Below are 20,855 nucleotides of genomic sequence, written 5' to 3'. Positions count from 1 at the left end.
CCATTTTAAGCTCAAAGTGTTTTATTGTACGTGTGGGAGGGGGGGAGGTCCCTGGGCTTGAACTCAAGGACCCGGATGTTGTCCTTGAGCTTTTTTGCTCAAGGCTAGAGCTCTACCACTTAAGTCACAGCTCCACTTGTGGCTTTTTGATCATTAGAGTCTCATAGACATTCCTATCTAGGCTAGCTTTGAACCACAATCCTCAGATCTCAGTGTCCTGAGTAACTAAGATTATAGGCATGAGCCACTGACATCCCACTTTGCATACACTTTTTTTTGATCAGTTGTGGGACTTGAACTCAGAGCATGAGCTCTGTCTTCAGGCTCTTTTTGCTCAAGGCTAGTACTCTACCACTTTGAGCCATAGCACCATTTCCAGTTTTTTGGTGGTTAATTGGGGATAAAGGTCTCACAGACTTTTGTGCCCAAGCTGTCTCTGAACTGTGATCGTCAGATCTCAGTCTCCTGCAAAGCTACAATTACAGGTGTGAGCCACTGGTGCCAGGCTACATACACATTTTTAACAGTATAAGAGATTCTGACACCAATGTTCTTTAGTATTGTTTCACATCCGAAACTGGATCTGCTATTATTCAGTGGCAGGACATCACTGGAAGCAGCAAGGACTGTTTACATAATGACCCCAGAGGAAATGTTACATCCTGTCTATTGTCAAACCCATGAAAATTAACTCCAAATCAAAGCTGAGTCTAGTATCTTTCCATTTTCCTCCTACCCAAGCATATCATTAAGCTCAGAAACACAAATGAGCTATCAAAAAGCTGCCTGTGAACACCAAACAAAAGATACTTTATATCATTTGCCTACAAATGCTAAAAATGCAATCTATTGCAATTATGCATCTGCCTCCATGGCATTGTGCTTTGTCATAGGTATTTCTGAATGATGCAATATAATCAAAAAGCAAATGCTTATTTTTCCTAGCTACTATAGGGGCAAGGAACTAGAAATGTAAGATTTTGGTGACTGTCAAATGCTATGGCTTAAATGTATCCCCAAAAAGTTTGTGTGTTGGAAACAACCCTCAAATTCACATGTGCATTGTATTTGGAGGTAAAAGTTTCTGGAAGTAGCTAAGATTAGGTCATAAGATGGGACACTTTCATAAGGGCATTGGTGACTCTGTAAGAAGAGGAAGACAGGCCCAAGCTAGCAGGCCTGCTCTGTCTCAAGCGGGATATGCTCCACCACAATAAAGCAAGAAGGCCCTCACCCGGTGCACATGGCCACTATGCTCTTACAATTCCTAAGTTACAGAACTATGAGCCAACAAACTACTACTCTTCATAAATGACCTCATCTCTAGGATTTTGCTGCAGAAACATAAAACAACTATGTACCACATGTCTCAAACCCTGACATAGTACATGTGAATGTCAAATTTGCTAAATATCCTTTAATATTCCTTCTTTCTTTTGCAGCTGGGTATCTCCCTATGTGGTTGGGCTTCCTGGCCAGCTTGTTCAGTTCCATCCCTCACTTCCCCAGCTCCCACTGTGGCACTTCTGGAGTGCTTGGCTACTCTAGCCATTTGGAAAGCAAAACCCAACAGGAATGCCTAAACAGACAGCCGCCAAAAGCCCAGGATGACGAGGACACAGATATAAGGAAGTATGATCATAATTCATAGTCCAGAGGGGAAAATGCCACAGAACCCTCTGGCTTTTATATTTCCCATGTGGGAAAGCACAGGGCCAACACAGGTAAATCATCAAAGAATCCATAAGACAGGAGCTCAACACTTCTGAAAAATATATGCGGTGCCCATCTAAGATTATACTAGTATTACAAACATCATACCTGCAAGCTATAATACATAAAGACTCTGCAGATTACAGATATGCCTCATGAAGCTCTTACATCTCAAAATCCACACACATGTTATAGCTATGTGGCCTCTACAAAGGTCTAGCTGCCTTCAAGTCATTGTGCTGCTATTAAAGGAATAAGAAACTGTTAAACCATCAACCCCACTTGCCGATCATTTTGAAGAACTTCCCTATGCCAAAACCCAAAGCAATTTAACATTCTATAGGCCTTTAAAGAGATGTGGGGTCAAGGCCATGTTGCTTACAGACTTATGCCTCTAGTTCACTCCATGTAAAGAAGAAAAGGTACACAGAGGTAGAGGGCCACAACTGCATCTTTCACAACCAGAATTCTGAATACAAAGAAAAATAACAGTTTCACAGAAAATAGATTTGGAGGCCTAATAAACTGGTGCTGAATAAGTACTCTGTTCTAATGAGTTATTATAAGAGTTGTAGTTCCAATTGCTAAGAGAGTAAAAAGTCAATAGATTAACAAGAAAAAGCACCATCAGAATAAACGTAGTTTAACATTGTTGCCAAGGAATCACCATTTTAGTATTGTCTTATATTTAGGTGAAATAAAGGCAAGTACTTTACTACTTAAAATATAAAAGATTTTAAGAAATTAACAAATGGCATTTACACAAACTCATTTTAAAAAAGTTACTTGAACTCCTTTAATTTGGGAATCAAGGTCGATTGGTATCTTCAGACTACTCTATAAAATATCAAATATTATTTTATTTTAAAGAATCCTTTTTAATGTAATGCTCAGCTCCAGGTACAGCAACAAATCCCATAAGATACAGGATCAGTGTAGTGACTAGCCAGTAAAGAGCACTGAGGAGCCAGCAAGGAAGAGAGCTTGTGCTACTCTGGAGACAACTACAGTCAGAGCCATGGTAGGGGCATCTTGACCTCCAGCTGTCAGCAAGTTACAAAACCTTCACCAGAAACCAGGACTGTAAAGGAAAGAAACAGCTGTCCTGTATGGCTCTGTAATGTGGTCCTTTGGGTTCTAGTTTTATCAAATACAAATTTCATGACATAATTCCTCAGGAGCCTAAGATTTAATTATCAAGTGAAAAAATACTTAATTGTAGATGGACTCCTGCTATGGTTGATTTGGAACTCAGGTGCTCCTGCCTCCATTTCTCAAGTAGCTGGGTCTACAGGTACCCCTCACCTAGATCACTATCAGCTGGGTATTAGCAAATCATGTACACTCAACATGCACACTAGAAAAGAAATGCAAAGATTTGGACCACCAAGGATCTCACATCCCAGTATTATAACAGAGAAGATATGAATTACTGTTGTTTAAAATTACAAACAATGGAATAAAAAATAAGTGACTTCAAGCAGTGACTTCAAAAAGTATTCAGATAAAGCCAGGCGTGGTGGCTCAAGCCTGTAATCCTAGCTACTCAAGAGGCTGAGATCTGAGGATCAAGGTTCAAAGCCAGCCCGGGCACAAAGGATCTGAGACTCTTATTTCCAATTAACCTCTAGAAAATGGGAAATGGGGCTTGGTTCAAAGGTAGGGTGGTAGTCTTGAGCTGAATAGCTCAGGGATAGTGCCCAGGCCGAGTTCAAGCCCCATGACTCACCAAAAAAAAAGAAGTATTCAGATAGATTTGAAGCAGAAATAGACTGTTTTTAAATGAGAAAAATAAAGATATAAGCATTAAAACTGAAGATGCACATTGGTGCCTCATGTCTGTAATCCTAACTATGCAAGAGGCTGAGATCGGAGGATTGTGGTTCAAAGTCAGCCTGGCGAAGGAAAATCCAGAAGACTCTTATCTCTAGCAAAACTGTTCAGAAAAAGCCAGAAGTGGAGCTACAGTTCAAGTGGTAGAGTGCTACACTTAAGCAAAAGAAGCTCAGAGACAGCATCCAGGTCCTGTGTTCAAGCTGCAAGACTGGCTTCAAAAAAAGCAATAATGATTTCTTAGAATAGAACTTGACAATGACACCCAATCAAGTATTTACTTCATGCAGCTGGCTTTTCTGCTCAAAGTCAAGGTCTTTATCTCATTTTTTCTGGCACTTTGAAAGTGGCACTGGCTCATACTGCTCAGCTCCAAAGGCAGCAGAAGACCTGGTAACTGTCGTCCTCCAGGATGAAAGATTCAATCAATGCCAAGTCCACATTACAGGCATCGATGGGTCTGGGCCTCAAATGATTCTCCTGGGACTTCTTAGAACCTTTCCCATGGGATTTATATGACAAACTTCCTGTGTCCTTTCCTGCCTGGTCCACATTTTGCTTCTTGAATAGGGAGCTAACCTCCTCATGTCCTTTTCCTGCCCACCTTTAACCTTAATGGCCTTTTGTTAGCTGATTTTGTCTCTATTGTATTAGGTAGGGCCTAACACACAATCTCTGAACAAACTAGGAACAATTACAATGAACTTCAGGTTCCTGAGTTCTTCTAGAATGGATGAAACTAAGAACTGACTTACCAGTGTAAAAACCCGCTGTTGTGCTCATAAGTCACTCCTCTTGAAATTCAGAAAGGCCACTACTCCTTCAGTCACTAAAACTTTACCTGGAATAATAAAGGCGGGAATGAGAACAGAGATAGCCAGCAAAGACCCGAGTCCACTGGGGAAATCTCATTTACTCAATCAAGTAAACACTTGACCAGCAAGGATAACAAAGGGCCAACAAAATTAAAAGAAATGTTCTAGCTTAGTGTAAGGCCATTTTTCTAATTTAGCCCTAACTACTCCTAGTCAGTCATGTTGTATAAAACATTATTCTTGTTTACAAAAAGCCTTCACAAGCGGTTTCTCATTGAAGCCTTACAAACAAATAAGAATTAGTTTTGTTGTTATTTGTCTTTAGAGAAGCATTAATATTAACTGACAGAGCAGCTTAAGATCCCCAAGATTAGAAAATGTTTCCAGGACCACTCAGTTAACAATACCAAAGGAAAAATTAGAACTAAGCTCTATGGCCTCTCCTTCACATCTTTCCTAAGACATGAAAATGATGGCCTAGTTCACCTTAAACAGCAACATTATTTCTTGTTGCTGTCAACAGAGAAATAGCTTTGTCTAGTGAAAGAATATTATCAAAAAGTTTACATACTGTAGACAGCCCAACTAGCTGAAAATCTGTACCAAGGTAGTTAACCAATCACTGTACTTTCACACAAACTTCTTTAACATTTCGTTGGTTGGTTGTTGTATTGTGTCAGGACTTGAACTTAGGGCATGGGTACTATTCCTTAGCCTTTTCAATCAAGTGGCAGTTTACCACTTGAGCTACAGCTCCACTTCTTTTAGCTGGTTAACTAGAAATAGTGTCATGGACTTTCCTTCCTGTCTGTCTTCTAACTCCAATTCTCAGATTTCAGCCCTGCCTGAATAGCTAGATTACAGGATTCAAGTCAGTTTTTATTACTGAGCATATTCATTTTTTTATTGCCAGTCCTGGGGCTTGAACTCAGGGCCTGGGCACTGTCCTTGGAAAGGTTTTGTTCAAGGTTAGTACTCTGCTCCTTGAGCCACAGCACCACTTCCAGCTTTTGCTGTGTGTATATGTGGTTCCGGAGAATTGAACCTAGGGCTTTGTGCATGCTAGGCAAGCACTCTAACACCAAGTCATGCTCGGGGCCCTGAGCATATGCCTTTACACTTATTTCCTTTAAAATAAGTTCTAATTGACAGAAACCTTTTAAAATAATAAAGAATTGGAACATTTGACATAGATTTCCCTTCTTATCAAATACAGTATAATCCATTAATATAATTATTTTCACTTAACACATACTCAACTTTTTTTCCTAAGCTACTGGAGATACATTTCATGTATCAGTGCCCTTTAACCCTGAATACTCCAGAAATGATTTCCTAAGAATCAATATACTGTTATATAATCACAATATACTTATCAACCTCAGTAAATTTAACATCAATATTAATACTTTTACCAAATATCATATTCAATTAGCCTAATCCAGCCACTCCTTTGCCCCATCTCAGGTCCAAGGAGAGTTGATGCATTTAGCTGCCATTTCTCTTCATCTTCTTTTAACCTAAGATACATCATGCTTCTTTGCCTTTTATAACACTGACACATCAGATAGCTATGACCCCCTTCCTTTTTTATATGAATAGAATGTTTCCACTTTGATTTGTTTTTTCCTTGGGTGATTCTGATGATTCTGTTTAGGTTATATATTCTCAGCTAGAATCTACACAAATGATACAGTTCTCTGAATTTATCCCAGGGCACATAAAGTCTGTTTTGATTCCATCCAAAGTAATAGTAATTTTTATTGGAGAAATTAGACATCTTTTTCTTTGCAATGAACAGGAAATCTAAGGGAGACACTTTAAAACCATGCAAAAATCTTGTTCCACATCAAAATATTCCCCCATGCAATCCCAGTACTTTAAGGGTCAAAAGTTCAAATCCAGTCTGTGGGACACAGAAAATTCCAGGTCAACCTGGTCTATATAGTAAGATCCTACATGAAATGAGAGTAAGGGAAGAGGAAAGGGAGAGGAGATTTAGCATTCACTGGTAAAATGTATGCCTAATTCAAACTTTATGCTATGATGGCTAAAACATGCTAACTCCAATATTCATTCCCCAATACTATTCCCTACTTGGCATTCCATATCATTTATTCATGCACTTACCTAATTACATCTAGTGCTAATACAGAAACCCTACTCTCTCAATGACGTGTGATTTATCCCTATATTTAATTACTTTGGTACTCAGACTGTTGCAGGTTTATCCAGCAAGAGTACCTATAGGTAAGCCATCATATGTCTATGTAGTATACACTATTATATTTTTAATATTTCTTTAATTTCCTTTCTTTCTGACATTCAAAAAATATTTTCGGCTCATCTAATTACCTGCTCTGTCTCTGCCCTAGATGAGGTCATGTCTCCAGAAAGCCTTGGCCTCCCTCAGTGAGGGGATTCGGTGACTATTTTACGGTTACTGTCTATTTTTAGTAATTGCTTTTCATTGTGAATATGGGTCACATTTTCTTGCTTCTTTACATGTTTCTTTTATGCTGTAAGGCAGATCATTAGGGGGTCTCAGTTTGGTCTTGGTGACTGCTAAATTACTGGAGGATTTCCTTGATTCTGTGGATTTGGTTCTACACTCAGTTAAAATGGGTCCATTCTGATTATGTCCTTAGTTCTCATCTAGCAGGCAGCCTTCTATTTAGATATGGTCCTTATTCCTAGGATATGTGGCCTTTCCCATCCTTCCCAGTAAAGCATGACCTCTGGCCTTACCATTCTAGCAGCTGCTCTGCTATTACCATGTACAGGTCTCTGTGCTTGACTAGCTTCCTCTCTCCACTATCATGTTGTATAAATTTCAGCCTCATCAGCAGCCCTGAACATCAAGATCTGCCTTCTCAATGCCATAAAGACACAAGCTCTGCCAGAACTGACTTCTCATACTTTGGCAGGGATGAGCCCAAACAAAAAGCCAGGACAGGCTGGAGTCCTTTCATATGATTCTTTTCTCAAAGATCACAATCCTGGCCGCCTGTTGCCCACTGCCAATGGCCTCATGGATAGCTTTTCTTTCAGCTGTTTCAGATAGGCTGGTGAGACCAGCTCTGATTTCCTTTCTTTTTTTCTTCATGTTTCCAACATTAAGGCCATATTAAGAAAAGTGAAGGATTGATCTTTCTTGGCATATTTTAATTAACACTACTTAAGTATTTCAAAGAAAATTCATTTTCTAATAAATTCACTTTCTACAGCACTGTGCTGTCGAAATGCTCTCTAGCACTAGGAAAATTCCACACATGATGAAAAGGAATGCCCATCTTCCTTCCAGAAAGCGGGTAGTCACTACAGATGAATGTCTGAGTAACACTGGAGCATGCATTTCTGTTTCCATGGCTTCATAAAGCACCCCTCTCCGTTCAAAGCAATGAAAGGTCATTGCTTCGCTTCATTTTCTTGTTTCTGTGCAAGTCCATGAGACTCTTATCTCCAATTAACCATTAGAAAACCAGAGGTGGTACTATGTCTCAAAGGGCGGTAGACTTGAGCTGAAGAGCTCAGGGACAACACCTAGGCCCAGGCATAGGGTGGTAGCCTTGAGCTGAAGAGATCAGGGACAGTGCCCAAGCCCAGATTTCAAGCCCCACAACTAACAAAAAAAAACAAAAAAAAAAAAGTCTCACCATCACTGGGCCTTAATCCCAGCTACTCCGGAGGTGGAGATAGTGAGACCTGAAATGGAAAGTCAACATAAGTAAAACATTTACAAGGCACCATTTCAATCAATAAGCTGAGCTTGATGGCATCACCTTTCATCCTAATTATGCAAGTAGAAATAGGAGGATCTTGATTCAGCTTGAAAAATAACTAGAGCAGGAAGAATAGGGTACCTGCCTAGCAAGCAGAAGGCCCTGAGTTCAAACCTCAGAACTACAAAAAATAAACACCTTATTCACCACAAACATTTATGAAATATTCACTATTTGCAATGCTGTAAAGGCTAAGACTATGTGTATGCTTTTAAATACAGGCTTTCTCTTTTAATCCATACAATGACCTTTCTTTTGTTATTTGCACAAGGTTACTCAGCTTGTAACTGACAAAACTGGGGTTCAACTCCAGGCTATTCAATTTCTGAGTCATGAGGTCCGTTATATAACCACTTGATACCCTGCCTCTCCCCAGGCATGTCCACTAAGCCCTAGTGTGAGGCCAGGTTACAGAAAGGGAGACCCAGCAGGCACTTAAACAGTGTTCGGGGGTGTGAGAGAGAGCTGTGTTATATTGATGCAGACCAGGAGGAGCACAAGGCCTTCAGCTGCAGTATGTACTCAAGCACACAGTAGCAAGACAAACTGAAAGTCATCGAAGAACACTGTGTATGTCATTCTAAAGGGCCAACTCCTCAATTAGTTAATACATGCTGAAGGAGGGGCATGTGTGCCAGGGCATCACAGGTGTGACAACGACAGACAATTCCATGCCACTGAGCAACACACTTAAGCTTTCTGCAATTCCCTCACTGTAAGAATTACTTGAGACAATTTATGTAAAGTACTTGGTTGAGTACCTAGAATTAAGTAAAAGTAAATAATTATTATCATTTTGCTTTAAGATTCATCCTAAGCCTTACGAGAAAGCAGAAAAATGCAATCCATAGGATTTGGAATAAAACATGGAGTCATTAAGATATCAGTAACTCAAAAACTATAATGAATGTGCTTTAAGACGCTAGAGAAGTAGAAAGTCCTTCATTAGAGATAAGAGCAGTCAGTGTGTATAGAGGGCCTACTCTGTTCTTGGTCCTAGAAGAGGCACTTCACAGATGTTACTCACTCTTCAAAAACCCTCAGGGTTTTATCAAACCACTCTGATATTACAGATGAGGATTGTGAGCCTCTCAAGGCATAAGTGACTGGCTTAAGGTCATGTCCCCATTAGTAACTGAGACTGTTGCTTAAAACTACAGACTCTGGACCTGGCATAATAGTACATGCCTATAATCCCAACACTAGGGAAGCAAAGACAGGGATTATGAGTTCAAGATCAATCTGACCTACAAAGCAAGATTGTAGTTTTCCATATAATACTCTGGCCTCAAGAAATTCTTTTCTAAGGTTTGAGATAATTAATTCCAGATAAATGCTCAGAAAAGAGAAGGGTCTCAGTTTTAGTCCTCATGATGTCTTTAGATCAATAATCCTAGATGGATGGTCACACCCTACCACAAAACAAAGAATCTCAGATGGGAAATGGGAGAAAGACTGCCTAAGTACTACTTAGGCCCATTCAGAGGCCCAACATCTAAATTCTCATTGGAACTCATTGGGTTTATAAGAGGTTAGTTTTGGCCAGGCCTGTAATCCTAGCTATTCAGGAGGCTGAGATCTGAGGACTGTGGTTCAAAGCCAGTCAGGGCACTAGAGGCCTGAGACTCTTATCTCCAATTAACCACTAGAAAACCAGAAATGGCACTGTGGCTCAATGAGTAGCTCAAGGGCAGTAGCCCTAAAATGAAGAGCTCAGGGACAATGCCCAGGCCCAGGGGTAAGGCAGTAACCTTTAGCTGAAGAACTCAGGGACAGTGCCCAGGCCAAGAGTCCAAGCCCCACGTCTCACAAAACAAAACAAAACAAAAAATGAAAAGAGGTTAGATTTTCTGGATTATTATTGTTGCTTTACAATCAGCAAATATTAGACTATAGGTATAATGCCTCACAATCCCCATTTACTATTCAAAATATCGCCAATATCTTGAACTACCCTACATATTGGCCTAAAACATGCCTTCTAATCTACTACTTCAAAAATGAGTCATGTATGTAAAAATTCACTGCAGGCATTATGTTTCATAAAGCAGACACAAAGAAGAATAAAGCTGGGCCACTACAGCTTAATGGAGAGAGACCATAAACAAATAATTACAATACCATACAATTAGTGCTTTTGGCAAGGCAGAACCAAGTGCCCAGGGAGCAGAGGAGGGAATGACTAATCCTGCTTACATTTCAGTCCCATTTAGTGAGGAAGGAGGGGTTTTTTTCCCCTTAATGAGCTTTGCAATTTCCTTAGCCAACCCTTTTTTTTTTTTTTTTGCTAGTCCTGGGGACTGAACTCAGGACCTGAACACTGTACTTGGGCTTTTTTCCTCAAGGCTAGTGTTCTACCACTTGAGCCACAGCACCACATCTGACTTTTCTATGTATGTGGTACCAAGGAATCGAACCTGGGTCTTTGTGCATGCTAGGCAAGCACTATACCACCAAGCGAAACTCCTACCTCAATCATCATTTTCTTTAAAGCAGAAAAAGCACATACAGTACAGCATCACATATACTAAACATATGCACTTTTCAGTCATGGCACAGTGCTTTAATATATACTAAACATATTACTAAATTAATGTACAGTCATGCTGTATGTCACTTGAGTATTTAGCTGAGATTTATCCATTTTTGGCCCTGTTGCTTCCTCCAAAATCCATAGCTTTCCTAGAAACAACACAGGATGGATCGATCTTTTTCTAAAACTATAATCTCATTAATTAGCAGTTCCTGTTATTTTATCATAACCATTTTCATCTTCTGAAAATGTTTGACAGTATACAAGAATGGCACCATTACTTGGAATATTCAAAACTAATCCCAACCACAAGGTAATACTGTTGGTATGACAACATTAAAATTATTTCTAAATTGTTGACAAGACAGAAAGGAAAATGGGATTGACACATTATTCTAATCGAAGAAACCATATAAAGTCTTCTACCCTTATGTGCTGAGAAATGGAATTCTTTTTTAACAATGGTGTGTACAATATAAACAAAATAAATAATATAAACAAAAGCAGTTGTTATAGACCCTTGGGACATCCTGCCAGTGTCCACTTGAGAGATGACCACAAGAGATGGTCTTTGAGAAGCACAGGGCATTATATAATCCTAAGGCTGAAAGCAGAGAGCTCAGGTAGTGGATGGCATGGTGGGGACAGATGCTCTGTCCTCCAGGCAAGTACCATCACTGAGGTTTATAGCAGAAACTAAGCACAGAGCTTATGGCCTCTGGCAGGCACTTGGCTCTGGGACCTGCCTCCTAACTACGTCTGTTGGCTGCCAGGTTGTAACTGAAAGCCCTGAGTTCAGCTGTACCCCTACCCTTTCCTCCATCCCTCCCAATCACATGATTTCCACAACCTCACATGCATGCAGGAAAGTGTACCGCTGAGAGTGTGCAGGCAGTGAGAATAGCCTCCAAGAACTGCATCCATCTTGTTTGTTGTTTACTAGGTCCAAAACCTAGCAGCTTTCCCTAGCCTCCTTCCCTTAGCGTAAGATGAACTGCTGGGCAGAGTGTGAAATCACTGTAAATTAGTGCACAATTATGGAAATCAGTATGGAGATTCCTCAAAAAAACAAATAATAGAATTTCCACATATGGACCTGATATACTATTCTTGGGCATATGTCCAAAGGAATGTAAAGTTACCACGTAATAGAGATATCTCCACATCTGTGCGTATGAAAGCACTGTACATAGTAGCCAAGTTATAAAACCAACCTAGGTAGCCTTTAGCTTATGAAGAGTATATATATATATGTGTGTGTGTGTATATATGTATATATATAAATGTATGTGTGTGCACATATATACATATGTGTGTATATACATGATGGAGTTTTGCAGGAAAATGTATGGAACTAAAAACTCATCATGTTAAGTGAAATAAATTACACTGAGAAAGACAAATATTGTATGTTCTCTCTCCATATATGGAATTCATAGTAACAACCAAAAAAATGACATGAGGTTAAACTAAGGACTGAGGGGGAAGGAACACAGTAAGAGGGGGAGGGAAAAGGATAGGTTAGTTGGGGGGAGGGACTGTGATTTTTATTCATGCACAAAAAACAAAGAAAAAAAGCAACCCATTTTGAAATTTTTAGAAAAAAAAAACTATCAAAAATATTACCAGTTATATACTCTGTGTCTCTTCTGTGTACAACCCAGAGGTAACCCTGCAGCTCTCTAAGTCGCCCACAGTTCAGACACACTGGTAATTCTGAGCTGACAGCAGGTACAATGGCAACAAGAAACCATCACTAATTCCCTGGCCTGGGCTCTCCCAAAAACTCCCTTCACCAGTGTGCAAGGTCAGAAAGCCTTCTGCCAGGCATGACAGCCAGAGACAGCCTCTACAAAGTAGGACAAACAGGCTGCCTTGCCCTAATCTTTCCAAGAGGAAATAGGTGGGAAATCCTGTACAATCATTGCTTTATTACCCATTTTAAAGGAGGGCAAGGAATTAACATTTTATATATTTCTTGTCAATCTTTGTCATTGCAAATTTTTTTAAAAACAATTTTTTTAAAAAACAAAACAGAATCCTAGGCTGTACCAATTTTCATAGGTTGCTGATCACATCAGATGAACACTATTGCTTTATCTACCTAGGCCCAATTCCTAGTTTTTCCAAATACAAGCATGAGTCTGGGAGAATGGAAGTGATAGCAGGCCTTTCCCTTGCGGTGCAACTGCAATTAGAATGAAGATCTTCTGAACAAAGGGCCACCTATCCCCACTGTACTCATCTTTGCTTTAAGAATAAAAAGTGTTTTCCTTAGATAACTAACTTGAACAGACTTGGACTAACCTAAATTCAAAAGATATCTTTAGGGGTGAGACTTCTAGATTCTTCAAATAATAAATGTGAATGCAACTGGGGACATGGAAGTAGACAAACATGTTGATCGGTCTCCTTTCACAAAAATATTTATCCATTCACACCTCACCCACCCTAATTTAGAGGGAGAGATGAGAAACAAAGGACTTCAAAAAAGTACTAGGAATGCTTAGATTTAAAATGATTGAATAATTCTTTTTAAATTTATTTTATTGTTATAAATGTAGTAACAGAAGGATTACAATTACATGAGTAAGGTAATGAATACATTTCCTTTCATACAGTGTCTTCCATTCCCCCACTCTCTCCCAGTCCCTCCCTCCTGTTTCCACCCACAGGTTATATAGTTTACTTACATCTTTGTTCAATGAGCTCCACTGCTGAACTTTTTCAACCCTCTTACCCTCCCCAAAGATATACACAGGAATATATCATACATAAAAGATTAAATAATTTTTTTACTTAAAAATCCTATATTCTTTGGAGTAAACCAAGTTGCCAAGACAACTTTTAATACATTAAATTATATTTTATTTCATTAAACTGTTTAATTAGGGGCTGGGAGTTTGGCCTAGTGGTAGAGTGCTTGCCTAGCATGCACGAAGACCTGAGTTCGATTCCTCGGCACCACATACATAGAAAAAATAAATAAAAATAAACTCGGGCCAGTAGTTTGGCCTACTGGTTAAAGTGCTTGCCTAGCATGCATGAAGACCCGGGTTCGATTCCTCGGTACCACATACATAGCAAAAAAGCCAGAAGTGGTGCTGAGGCTCAAGTGGTAGAGCTCCAGCCTTGAGAAAGTCCAAGGACAGTGCTCAGGCCCTGAGCTCAAGCCCAGGACTGGCAAAAAAATAAATAAATAAATAAATAAATAAATAAATAAATAAAAATAAATAAATAAACTGTTTAATTAGTGTCGAGGTCCTTCCTCCTTGGTCCCTCTCGACTAGTAGGAGGGATGGGGAAAAACACACCCCTACCAGAACAAGCATGAGAGGAAAGGGCCCACTGACCTCCCGCACTCAGCCCTCCTTCCCCCAAGCACGAACAGAGACGCCAGCAGCTTCATCAAGGCAGGAAAATCTCTCTCCCTATTCCCCAAATCCCTCCTCCTTATATTCAGTGCGTAGCCTATCAGCACAACAGGTGGGCAGGATAAAGAGGTCCAGGTGTTTTACCCCTACTACAGGTCTCAGCAGAAAGTTATTAGACATGGCGTTACTTGGCCCCCAACAATTAGAATAATTATACCTGCTCATGGAAAACACTGTAAATTCTAAATCCTTCAGAAAGAGAACACTACCTGGAATTCCCCCAAAGATAATCCAAATGCACACTGTGATTAATGTCTTTAAGGACATTCTCCCCACCCCACTCCTGGGGCTTACAAGGTTTCATTATTGAAATGTTAATCCTGCCTGTTTCTTTATAGCCTAGTTCTCATACATTTTGTCCCAGACCAGTACTCTCGCATTGTTACACAATGTTCCCTTACATAGGTGAATCACAGCATTTTCTATGCACCATCTGGGCTGTTTCCAAAGTTCACCTCATACCATGTTCACTGAAAAAAATCCTCATAGCTAAAACTCTAAACATATCACTAATCATTTCCTTAAAATTTAATCCTACAAACAGGCCAAGCCAAAGGATCAACAAATTCTCATTTCACAGAGATTTTTCAGGGAAAACAGCCCTTTGAGTTCTTATAGCATTTACATTTCTCTCATTCAGTTCTTTTTACTGTTAGTTCAACTATTACTTCGTTTGTCAAGACAGTCAAATCTTGTAGTCTACTAGACATTTTTAGTTCTACAAGTTGTATGCCTTAATGTAACATCTCAGGCTTTAAATTAAGATCTTAAGCCATCCTATCTGTTCTTCCTTTCTTGTTGCTAAACTTTTATTCACCTGTGACACCTCTAACCAAATGAGTGGCATGAGCCTTAAACATAGGCCTTTCCACTGACCTTGTTGAATCCTTACTTTTTTCTCTGCATAACAGCATTTTACCCATGGGTAAAGTTAACTTTCTTCATAGTCTGAAATTTTGAAACAAGTACATCTAGATTTCAAATCCTCCCACTGCTAAGTGGGAAATCACTTGGGATGGTGTCTGTGGTAAAACACTGTGGTTCTGGCCGGGGGTTTGGCCTAGTGGTTAAAGTGCTTGCCTAGCATGCATGAAGACCCAGGTTCGATTCCTCGGTACCACATACATAGAAAAAAAGCCAGAAGTGGTGCTGAGAGGCTCAAGTGGTAGAGCTCCAGCCTTGAGAAAGTCCAAGGACAGTGCTCAGGCCCTGAGCTCAAGCCCAGGACTGGCAAAAAAAAACAAAAAACAAAACAAAAAAAAACCACTGTGGTTCTTACTCCCCCTCTTTGTCACAATGCTAATAATTTACTTAATATCACTGGTTCTATAGAACTAATGCTACCAGTGGAACAACCTGCTGTAGTATTTTTTTTTAATTGGAGTGCCTCTGTCAGTAGGGCACAGTAACTCTTTTTTTTTTAATTGTAATGTATAGAGGGGTTACAGTTATATTTGCCAGACAGTAGATGTATTACTTCTCACACATTGATACCCCTTCTCATCTTTTTGTCCCCATTTCCCTCTGCCACCCTCTCCCAATCATCTTGTTTCCCCTCCTTCCTTTTCCTATTTCAAATAAACAATTAACGTATATACAATATGCCATATAACAAAGTCAGATACTGAAACAATATGAGATTAACCAAAGGGCAACAAAAGAGAAGAGAAATAACATTAAGAACAACAATCACACAAGATAAAGCTCTTGTTTCCATATCCTCGAGATCCTTTCATTTAGCGTCATCCTATATGACCTTATGTATCTAGGTTTTGCACTATTGTAATCCTCTGCTAGGAGAGTCCTAGGTGTGTACTAATTATTACAAATAAGGGAAACCATTGAGCCTATGTTCCTTTGGGTCTGGCTTACTTCACTTGATATGATTTCTTTCTTATCTTTCCATTTCCTTACAAATGGGGCAATGTCATTATTTCCGATGGCAGTATAGAATTCCATTGTGTATAAATATCACATCTTGTTGATCCAATCATCTACTGAGGGGCATCCGGGTTGGTTCCATATCTTTGTTATGGTAAACAGTGCTGCAATGAACTAGTGACTTTAGTATGCCCTTGTTTCTGGCGATTAGGTAAATGCCAACGAATGGAATTGCTGGGTAGTAGGGGAGCTCTATGTTTCAGTCTTTTGAGGAACCACCATACTGCTTTTCATCGTGGTTGAATGAGTTTACGCTCCCACCAACAGTGTAGTAGTGATCCCTTCTGGCCACATCCCCTCCAGCATCTGTTGTTATTAGATTTCTTGATCATGGCCATTCTAACTGGAATGAGGTGGAATCTCAAAGCTGTTTTGATTTGCACTTCTTTTGCAGCTGGAGATATCGAGCATTTCTTCATGTGTCTATAGGCCATTCTTCTTTCTTCTTCAGAGAAGTCTCTAAGTCTTTGGCTCATCGTTTAATGGGATGATTGTTTCTTTTGATTTTTTTTTTAGCTGTAGATGTATTTTAGATATGAGGCCTTTGTCCGTTATATTGTTAGTGAAGATCTCCCACTCTGTGGGCTTTCTATTTAACTTGCTAGCTATGTTCTTTGCCATACAGGAGCTCTGCAATTCAATGCAGTCCCATTTGTCCAAACTTTCTTTGTTGGGTTTCTGGATCTTTATTAAGAAATTTTCGACCTGTGCCAAGGAGACCTAGTGTATCTCCAATTCCTTCTTGTAAAGTTTTCAAAGTATCTGCTTTTACCTCAAGGTCTTTGATCCAGCATGCTTTCTAGATGTGAGTTGTATCAGAATCTCTGTGGGCACACACAAACACACACACACACCATGGAATGAAGGAAGCTACTTTTTCTTAAAACTTTCCCAGCACCAACTCTATCACTATCATCAGATTCTCCAGTTCCAGCCACCTACGTAGGCCTCCTGAGGGGAAAGAACACTAATTTCTACTTTTCACTCCTCAAAGACATGTACAGTATAAACTATGAGACTGATAAACAAAAACTTCCAGGTTCTATGTATCTTAAAATGGCCGGAAGTATGTTTATCAGTCTAATAATGATATTTTTAAAATTTCAAAGACATACAATACTTACAAACCACCCTTTTGAAGTGCTGCCACTCATTTAATTCTTGCACATTTGTTTAAAATCAGATTATGAGATTCCAATAACCAAAATAAAGAATAAAAAGTAGAATGTCTGTGACATCACCAAACTGGGCTTAGAACAAAAAGCAAGTTTGCCCAAAAAAAAATAATTAAAAGAATTTATGAATAACAAAAGTCAAAATAAGATTGTGAAAAGCAAACTTTAGGGGCCTGGAGTGTAGCCTAATGGTAGAGTGCTTGCCTAGGATGCAGGAAGACCCTGGTTTGTTCCTCAATACCACAGACATAGAAAAAGCCAGAAGTGGTGCTGTGGCTCATGTGGTAGAGCCCTAGCCTGAGAAAGACTAAGGACAGTGCTCAGGCTCTGAGTTCAAGCCCAGGACTGGCAAAAAAAAAAAAAAGCAAAAACTAGCATAAAGAAATATATAGGAAAATGAAGATATGTGTGTCTATACACATGAAGATATGTATGTACATACATACATACATATTACCTATGACATATACTGTCATGATCACACCAATTTCTGTTTTGTTTATTGGATTTTGGAGGTTTATTGTTGGGAGCTTTTTTTAATGGGGGAATTTTTTTTAATGTTTAAATTTTTATTTTTATTATTAAGAATTGGTACAAAAAGTTGCCATTCAACAAAGTAGTGCTTATGGATACGATGAGTCTAGGTCCAATGTAGCTCACTCCTTTCATCATTCTTGGGAGATTTTTTGGGGGGGATCCATTATGGGGCTTGAACTCTGGGCCTGTGCACTGCCTCTGAGCTCTTCAGCTTAAGGCTAGTGCTATACCACTTGAGGTACAGTGTCACTTCCGGTTTTCTGGTGGGTCACTGGGGATGAGAGTCTCACAGACTTTAGTGTACAGGCTGGTTTGAACGGCAATCTTCAGATCTCAGCCTCTTGGGTAGCTAGGATTACAAGTGAGAGCCACCAATGCCCAGCTTGAGGGGTAGAATTTTTGAGGGAAAAGTCCCAGAATGTCCAGGCTGGCTTCAGCTCACATTGCAGCCCAAGCAAATCTTAAATTCATGATCTCCTACCTTAGCCTCTCTAGTGATAGGGAGTGTATACCCAATTGTGCACACCCAATTGTGCTTTTTTTCATTTACTCAAAAAAATTTGGCTTATTATAAAATGTCAAATTAAAAAAAAAAAAGAAAGAAAAAAAGATTTATTTGACAAACCCTGCCTTTTTATCAGCCTATCCTGACAGGATGATCATTCTGGGGCCAATTTTAACAAGTGACATTAGGTAGCTACATCTGATCTTTCACAATTCAGGCAAAACAAGAATAGAGTTAGCAATAAAAGTATCTGGGAAACCACATGCTGACTTTTTGCAGATCAGTGAGCATGTGACAAGAAAAACTTAAAAATTTCCATTACAATATGCTCAGCTGGAAAACATGTGTCAGCAGTGAACCTGGCAATTCCACCCAGCAATGACTCTGAAGTCCAGCTGCTTTTCTTATCACTTGGCATTGTGAAAGGGGAGGACAGCAGGATGGGATGGATGCACACCAGGCCCCAAGGCTGGCCCTCCCCATCAAGCCCTTTCAAACAACCGCATGTTTATATACCACACTGCTAAGTCTTACTAACCATCAGAACAACAGCTTAGGCTACAAAACAAAAATCAGCAAGTGAGGCAGAAAATAACCATACTGATCCTGGGGCAAGAGGCAGGATGAGGTTTTGTAGAAATTGTGACTTGCATACCAAGTAAACCCCTTACACAAATTGTGGCTCCTAACTACTTACATAGGAAATAGAAAAGTTGGAGGATAATGAAGGTTTAGAATAAAATAACTAAACTTTAAGCACTTGCAAAAATTTCTATAATTTCTACTTGGGAGATCAAGATAAGAAGATCACAGTCAAAGGCTTACAAAAACCGAAAACCTGAACTGGGGAAAAAAAAAAAACTGACAAAAAGGACCAGGAACATAGCTCAAATGGTAAACACCTGCCTAGCAAGTGAATGGCCTAAGTTCAAAACCCTATCACCAAAAAGAGAAGACTCAAAAAAAAACCTGCATGAGTTTCTCAAAAGACTAAACATAGAGCTCCCCTATGACCAGCAATTCCACTACTAGGCATTTACCTAATCATCCAGAAACACGGACATACTAAATCCACTAGCACAACAATGTTCATTGCAGCACTATTTAGCATAGCAAAGATATGGAACCAACCTAGATGTACCTCAGTTGATGAATGGATCAACAAGATGTGGTATTTGTACACAATGGAATTCTATGCAGCTGTCAGAAAGAATGACATCGCCCCATTTGTAAGGAAATGGAAAGACTTAGAAAAAATCATATTAAGTAAAGTAAGCCAAACTCAAAGGAACTTAGGCTCAATGGTTTCCCTCATTTGTCATAATCAGTAGAAACCTTAGGCTCTCCTAGCAGAGATTTGCAATAGAGCAAAACCTTGATACATAAGGCCATATAGTATGACGCTAAATGAAAGGACCTCTAGGATATAGAAACAAAAGCCATATAATGAATGATTGTTGTCCTTAAGGTACTATGTTATCTCTCATCTCTTTTGCTGTCCCTTGGTTATCTCATATTGTTACAGTATCTCACTTTGTTACCTGATATAGTGGATATATTTGTATTTGGGTTATTTGAAATTGGTTTGGGAAGGGGGGAAAGCAAGATGAGGGGAGGGAAATGGGGACCAAGACATGTGAAAGGGTATTAATGTATATGAATTAATGCTCCTTCTATCTGGCAAATATCATGTAACCCTTCTATTAATTACAATAAAAATTTTATGGAAAAAACCTGCATATTAGAACAAAAACTTCAACTTAGTCTGCCCCATTGACCATGCTTATGAATAAACTTTTAAAATAATTTTTAAAACCAAAATACTTTGTCTCCTGAGTAGTAAACTCCAAGTGTCTCTCAGGTAGGAAAAAAAGAAAGGGAAGGAGAAATGGGAGGAGGGATGTCAGGGAGGAAGGCAATCTAAATTCTCTAAAGAGAAGTGGCCACTGCAGGAACCACTTAAACAAGGTACCTCACAGCCCCAAATATGCTACCCTGGAAGCACTACAAAAATTAGTACAGATTTTCCAAGAGCAAACATTCTGAAGAAATGAAACTCCTTTAGTTAGTGAAGTTCCAAAACAGATCTATTTCTGAAGTGTCTATATAGTCACATATGCTATTATAATGTGAGAATGTAATAACATTAGCTAACAGTTATGAATGTGAGGAACTATCTGAAATGAACTTTTATACACTGTTGCAGAAAATGTAAAACAGGGCAGTCACAATGGAAGTCAGCATGAAGGTTCCTCAAAAAACTAAAATTAGAACTACCACATGATCCAATGGTTCCACTCCTCAGGTGTTTACCCAAAAGAATTTCAGCAAACTTTTATGTAAGGGCCCAGACAGCAAATACTTTTAACTCTGTGAGTCTGCTTCACTCTTCCATTATAGCACTAATGTAGTCCTGCACATAAAGCTACACAAAAAGATGTGACTACATTCCAATAAAACCTATAAAAACATATAAACTTATAAATTTATAACTTACAAACTTACAAAAATAGGCAGAGAACTAGATTTGGCCAGTAGGCAATTGGTATGTCAATCAGTCCCCAACTCCTTAGAGTGATATTCAAGG

General features: G+C 39.3%; 1 protein-coding gene across 16 annotated transcripts in view; it reads right to left on the bottom strand.

Moving 5' to 3' along the window:
• Positions 1-20,855, bottom strand: part of Sgms1 (sphingomyelin synthase 1) — a 244,916-nt gene that overhangs the window by 143,149 nt on the left and 80,912 nt on the right. For 13 of the 16 annotated variants that reach the window (XM_090346337.1, XM_090346330.1, XM_090346334.1 and 10 more), the window contains one exon: positions 4,302-4,387. The exons of the other annotated variants lie outside the window; for them this stretch is intronic. The gene's annotated coding sequence lies outside the window, so the exon portion shown is untranslated. The remainder of the gene's footprint in view (positions 1-4,301; positions 4,388-20,855) is intronic. 16 annotated transcript variants of the gene reach the window in all.

Source organism: Megascapheus bottae, chromosome 15 (assembly GCF_031878675.1).
Source record: "Megascapheus bottae isolate mThoBot1 chromosome 15, mThoBot2.hap1, whole genome shotgun sequence".
Classification (NCBI taxonomy): Eukaryota; Metazoa; Chordata; class Mammalia; order Rodentia; family Geomyidae; genus Megascapheus; species Megascapheus bottae.
Note: the sequence above shows the minus strand (reverse complement) of the source record. Positions and strands in the feature narration are given on the sequence as shown.